This window comes from Procambarus clarkii, chromosome 60 (assembly GCF_040958095.1).
Source record: "Procambarus clarkii isolate CNS0578487 chromosome 60, FALCON_Pclarkii_2.0, whole genome shotgun sequence".
NCBI classification, from domain to species: domain Eukaryota; kingdom Metazoa; phylum Arthropoda; class Malacostraca; order Decapoda; family Cambaridae; genus Procambarus; species Procambarus clarkii.
In genome coordinates, this window is record NC_091209.1 from 832582 (window position 1) to 839060 (window position 6479).

Here is a 6479-nt window from a genome sequence, read left to right on the forward strand (position 1 = left end):
AACACAGATGCTAAAGAAATATAAGAAAATTCACTTTCGCTAATAGAGTGGTAGACGGTTGGAACATGTTAGGTGAGAAGGTGGTGGAGGCCAAGACTGTCAGTAGTTTCAAAGCGTTATATGACAAAGAGTGCTGGGAAGACGGTCTCATCCTGTAACTACACTTAGGTAATTACACACACACACTATATATATATAAATATATATATATATATATATATATATATATAATATATATATATATATATATATATATATATATATATATATATATATATATATATATATATATATATATATATATATATATATTAGGCTTATTAGGCAAATCGGGCCTTGCATAGTAGGCTGAAAAGTGCGTTCTGGCTACTAGGTACATATATATATATATATATATATATATATATATATATATATATATATATATATATATATATATATATATATATATATATATATATTATATATATATATATATATATATATATATATATATATATATATATATATATATATATATATATATATATATATATATATATATTATGTCGTACCTAGTAGCCAGAACGCACTTTTCAGCCTACTATGCAAGGCCCGATTTGCCTAATAAGCCAAGTTTTCATGAATTAATATATTTTCTCTATTTTTTTCTTATGAAATGATAAAGCTATCCATTTCATTATGTATGAGGTCAATTCTTTTTTTATTGGAGTTAAAATTAATATAGATATATGACCGAACCTAACCAACCCTACCTAACCTATCTTTATAGGTTAGGTTAGGTAGCTGAAAATGTTAGGTTAGGTAGTCGAAAAAACATTAATTCATGAAAACTTGGCTTATTAGGCAAATCGGGCCTTGCATAGTAGGCTGAGATGTGTGTTCTGGCTGCTAGGTACAACACATATATATATATATATATATATATATATATATATATATATATATATATATATATATATATATATATATATATATATATATATATATATATATATATATATATCGGACAATTAGTAAAAAAAAAAATTAAATTATTTTACCTTGTACCTAGATCCACCAGGCCTGTTTGGTGCATGTTTCAGTACTTCAGAAATCTGGAAGGTCACATCCTCCTCCTCAACTTGTGGATGTGCATTGATAGATGATTCTGTAAAATTAAGTTATTTATATAATAATAAATTCAGTATAACAATAATATTCTGTAAAATTAAAAGTAATTTATACATCAATCAGATAAAACTCTCCAGAGATGGTGATACACAACATATAAAGGACAAGTTTCAGAACAAAATATGCATTTAGGAATAAGGTTTTGTACATGTAGGTAGCACATGAGAAAATAAGTGGAAGGTGATCAAGTTTATATTAACATGTTAATGGCTTTGTTAAAGCTTTGCAAGAATGAAAAAATATTAATAATATAATATCACCTACCAATTAATTGTACATCATTTATAAGTCAATTATTTGCATTATTATTATTCAATACTAATGATATAAAAATGCATTTTGTAATCTACTATTTATGCAAGTATTAAGCACAGGATCATGAAATAAACTGCAAAATACTGTAATGGATAAACCAATTAAGTTTACATTTTCCTATAGCTAAGTCAGTCAGTTCTATTAGCAGCAGAGAACAATTATGCCCAACCTCTATTAAATGAAACAATCTTAAGAGCAAGTGATAGAAATATAATCATTTATGCATGGGAAAATATTATGGAATGGTTCCAAATATGAAAAATATTAAGTTTTTTGGTTAAAATTTTTTAACTTAAAATTTAAATTTTTAAGTGAATTTTAAACTTTAAAAAAATTATTTAATTTTTTGGTTACTTACTTAAAATAACATTATATAGTTCTTGTTTTTGTAGAAATGCCAATTTCTTCTTTTGCCCTTCCAGACTGTATAGTGACCACAGGCCGTTTGTTCATATCTTCATTATTCTTCGAACCATGGTTGCACAATCAGACCCACGTACACTGGTTAAAAGCATCACCTAAAAGCAACAACAAAAATGTAGTACACTGACCAATTTTGAATATATATATATATATATATATATATATATATATATATATATATATATATATATATATATATATATATATATATATTATATATATATTATATATATATATATATATATATATATATATATATATATATATATATATATATATATATAGATATACAAAGATACCTTCATCTGCAATAGTGTCATTAGTAATAGAGACGACTATTGTGAATATACCTTTGCCAAGTTCTCCAGTAAATCCCTTAAATCCTCCTTGACTATAAGTGCCATCTATAGATTTCCCAATACCAACACAGCTTCATTCTCAGATAACGTAAGGAATCTTATCATAAATAACAATCTCAACAAAAATCAAACCAACTTAGTGGTTTGTAATGGTGAACAAAACATGCAGATACTGTACTTATATATAACCTGTGAATAGAGTGTAATAACAGCAAAACTATTTGTTTATTGTTTTATGACCATAATAATTGAATCACTAATATGATTCACTAATATATAATCCTAATAATAATCACTAATATATAATCCATTGAGCATGCTGCATCTCTTTCAGTCTCTTTGCTATTTGAACAAGAGGGTTTTTAATTGATCGAACCATATTCTAAAGTAAAGTAAATGAGATGTATTCCATATTTTGCAAAATATACGATGAAGGCACACAAACATTCATACCAAAACTGAAGGGCAGGATTTATGAGGAGACATTAGAGGCATTAAATATTCCAAAACTAGAAGACAGAAGGAAAAGAGGAGATATGGCTGAAGTATGTTGACCAGACCACACACTAGAAATTGAAGGGCGACGACGTTTCGGTCCGTCCTGGACCATTCTCAAGTCGATTGTGAGAATCGACTTGAGAATGGTCCAGGACGGACCGAAACGTCGTCGTCCCTTCAATTTCTAGTGTGTGGTCTGGTCAACATACCAAATATACTACACAAATATATATACTACACATACACAATACTAGGATGCACAATAAACTACCCTACACAGGCTGAGTATGGTGTGTACAATAAATGATTAGCTAAAAGATAAGAATGAGTTTGTATAAATGGGGTTAAATCAGAGTGGGAAAATGTAAGTGGAGTTCCTCAAAACTCTGTCCTGGGACCTCTGTAATTCATAATATATACAAATAATTTAGACTCAGGTTTGATCAGCAATATTTGAAAATTTCCAGATGATACAAAAGGGATTTTTTTCTGGATTCAGGATTATTTTTTTTATGGCTGAAAACATGTTTTCAGCAATAAAAGAAATACAGTATTGCTGGAACAACCGTCGACACCTTCAAGAGAAAACCTGAACATCTTCAAGAAGTGCTGGACAAACAAGGCTGTGGTGGATATGTGGGCCTGAGGGGCCTGTCCAAGCAACAGCCTGTTGGACCAAGCACTCACATGTCAAGCCTGGCCTTGGAAGGGCTTGGTGAGTAGAACAACTACTAGAACCCTATAATGCATGTATCAAGCAGATAACTAGGTTGTAGAGGATAGATAACATAGTGATTATAAGAAAACTAAAAACTCACTGGAAGCAATATAAATTACAAGAGTTGATACTCAACTTCTTTCCATTGTACCTCCCGTGTGTCAGCTTATCACTCTACTGCTAATATCACGGTATTGCAGAATATCTGTCTCTACATTGCCAAGGTGTCCAGGCAGTGAGCACCACATAATGCAGTGCAGTCCTGTAAGAATAAGCACAGTAAGTATGGGCATGGAGGGGGTGCAGCAGTGGCTTGTGAAGGGCTGGAGAGTAAATGGACAAAGCAGACAGATAAGATAGCAATATATAAGGGGAAAAAATTAAAAAGCTAGGATATAAAACTAATTGAGATCAAAAGCATAAATTACTAAAGTAGGGGAAAAAATAACAAATGACTTCATAAAAAAATTATCCAATTGCCAACAGCAACTTGGTAGTACGAGTAAGTCTAAGAAACAAAAAAAATTTAAATGCTGTTATCTGCAATGAAACAATACATACTATTGCACGTACCGAAACATTGATGAATGTAAAAAATAGAGAACTATTTGCTGAATGTCCCATAAATGGATTTAAACTATTTTACACAAAGAGGGGGGAGAAGCCATGTATGTTAGGGAATATTTGAAATGTAGTCTCGAAAAGTACACAACTGTGATAGGAAAATTAGGTCACATGGAGGAGTGGGTCTGTATACTATGGAAGACCTTGTATGCTCGGAGCTCCTTAACATTACAAATGAGGTGGTAGAGGTATTGGGATTAAAAATAGAGAAAATAAATTTAGTGATTATTCTAATATACAAACCGCCAGATGCAACGGCCGAGGAATTCACAGAACAGATAAACAAAATGGAGAACTCGATACCTCATATTATCTTCCTAGGTGACTTCAACTTGCCTAGTCTAAGATGGAGAATAGCAAACAATAATATTATACCAGGAAATTTATCGAGACCTAACCACTCAGCTTCCTGGCAATACGTTAGTAATGAATAAATATGATATATTTACTCATTATAATGTTGGTGCTGAATGTACAACACGAAAAAACATAATTTTAATCTGAAAAAGTATCTTTTTATAAAGAAATTAGACGAAAATAAAGAGCTGGTGACGCCAAATCAAGTCGACGATCCAAGCGTCGGTTAGGTTAAGTTAGGTCAACCTAACCTAACATATTATATTTATTCATTACTAACGTATTGCCAGGAAGCTTTGTGAAGCTTGTGTAGCTTGTGGTAGCTTGTGGTAATTAGACAGACCCTCATTTTAACAGAAACTTGGCTAAGTAAAGACTATACCCAACTCTACAACTTAGCTGGTTATAAAGGCATTCATAATTGCAGGCCTAGTAAAAAAGGAGGTGTTATACCAAAACAGATGCAGAACTAGGAAACAGGATTTCTTCAACAGAAATTTTGAAATTGTTCACAATTTTTGTTAGACCAAAGTTGGAGTATGCAGCAGTTGTATGGTGCCCATATCTTAGAAAGCATATCAACAAACTGGAAACGGTGCAGAGACATGCCACTAAGTGGCATTAACTAAATGCCATTAAATATGCCAAATATACTACATAAATATACATACTACACATGCACAATAATTGTCCAGGGCCATCAACACACCTCCAGGGCCACCAACACACCTCCAGGGCCACCAACACACCTCCAGGGCCATCAACACACCTCCAGCTAGGGCCACCAACACACCTCCAGGGCCATCAACACGCCTCCAGGGCCATCAACACACCTCCAGCCAGGGCCACCAACACACCTCCAGGGCCACCAACACACCTCCAGGGCCATCAACACACCTCCAGCTAGGGCCACCAACACACCTCCAGGGCCACCAACACACCTCCAGGGCCACCAACACACCTCCAGGGCCATCAACACACCTCCAGCTAGGGCCACCAACACACCTCCAGGGCCATCAACACGCCTCCAGGGCCATCAACACAACACCACCATCAACACACCTCCAGCCAGGGCCATCAACACAACACCACCATCAACACACCTCCAGCCAGGGCCATCAACACAACACCACCATCAACACACCATCCAGCCTACCACCACAAGCTTATATATATACTACACATGTCTAAGAGCAAATAAAAGAAAACAGTTACCTTAACTATTGAAGATGCAGCAGGATTTTGTGGATAAGGCAGCAGCCGTCCCTCTCGACACGGTTTTAAAATGGCGGCGACTACCACAACATGCAACGAGCCTAAAGAATGTCCAGCGCTAGCATTACCTAAACGCTATTATATATTATCAAGCAATACGGAAATCTAAAATAAAAAAAATGATACAAATAATTGTATTAAATATTTATTTGCAATTACAATACCTCGGGAATATATTTTTGCGTTAGCAAAACATATTAAGTTCGTATTTAGTTTAACTCATTTAAATTCTTTACAAATAATAACCTGATTTTACCTGATGGCCACTAACATTAATGTTTTATGTTGATACATTTCATACCCTTATTATTTCAATTTCTTTCTTTATTATGCACCCCATACCCATCCCGTGGGCGGTGGTGTAAAGGATTACAGAGGCACATAATGGGTTCAGGAACTGAACTCTCTAGTTTGTTTAGCTAAGCAAATAACAATTTTTGACGCTAGTTACAAAATTATTAATGTTATATATACACGTACACACTCTCATACATACATGTACATATATATATATACGTATACATATATACATACACATACATATTTATAATCACCCACACAAATACACACATCAATAATCTCTGTGTCACTTATTTTATACATGTTCTTGTAGAACATTCTATTGCGAACACATTGGGCGCTGCCCAATAAACTCGCCCCTCGGGGCAAAATGATTTTTTTTTTTTTAATCTTGGTGGAACATAAAATGGCCGCCTGTGTTTATGCTGTCGTCAGAT

The 6479-nt window shown here is 33.4% G+C and overlaps 1 long non-coding RNA gene across 1 annotated transcript in view; it reads right to left on the minus strand.

The window, feature by feature from the left end:
• Positions 1-1960, minus strand: part of LOC138353866 (uncharacterized) — a 5196-nt gene extending 3236 nt beyond the window's left edge. Inside the window, exons 1-2 of the long non-coding RNA XR_011223286.1 lie at positions 1847-1960; positions 1044-1150 (exon numbers count right to left, since the gene is read on the minus strand). This is a non-coding gene — a long non-coding RNA (uncharacterized lncRNA). The remainder of the gene's footprint in view (positions 1-1043; positions 1151-1846) is intronic.
• Between the last annotated feature and the right edge of the window lie 4519 nt (positions 1961-6479).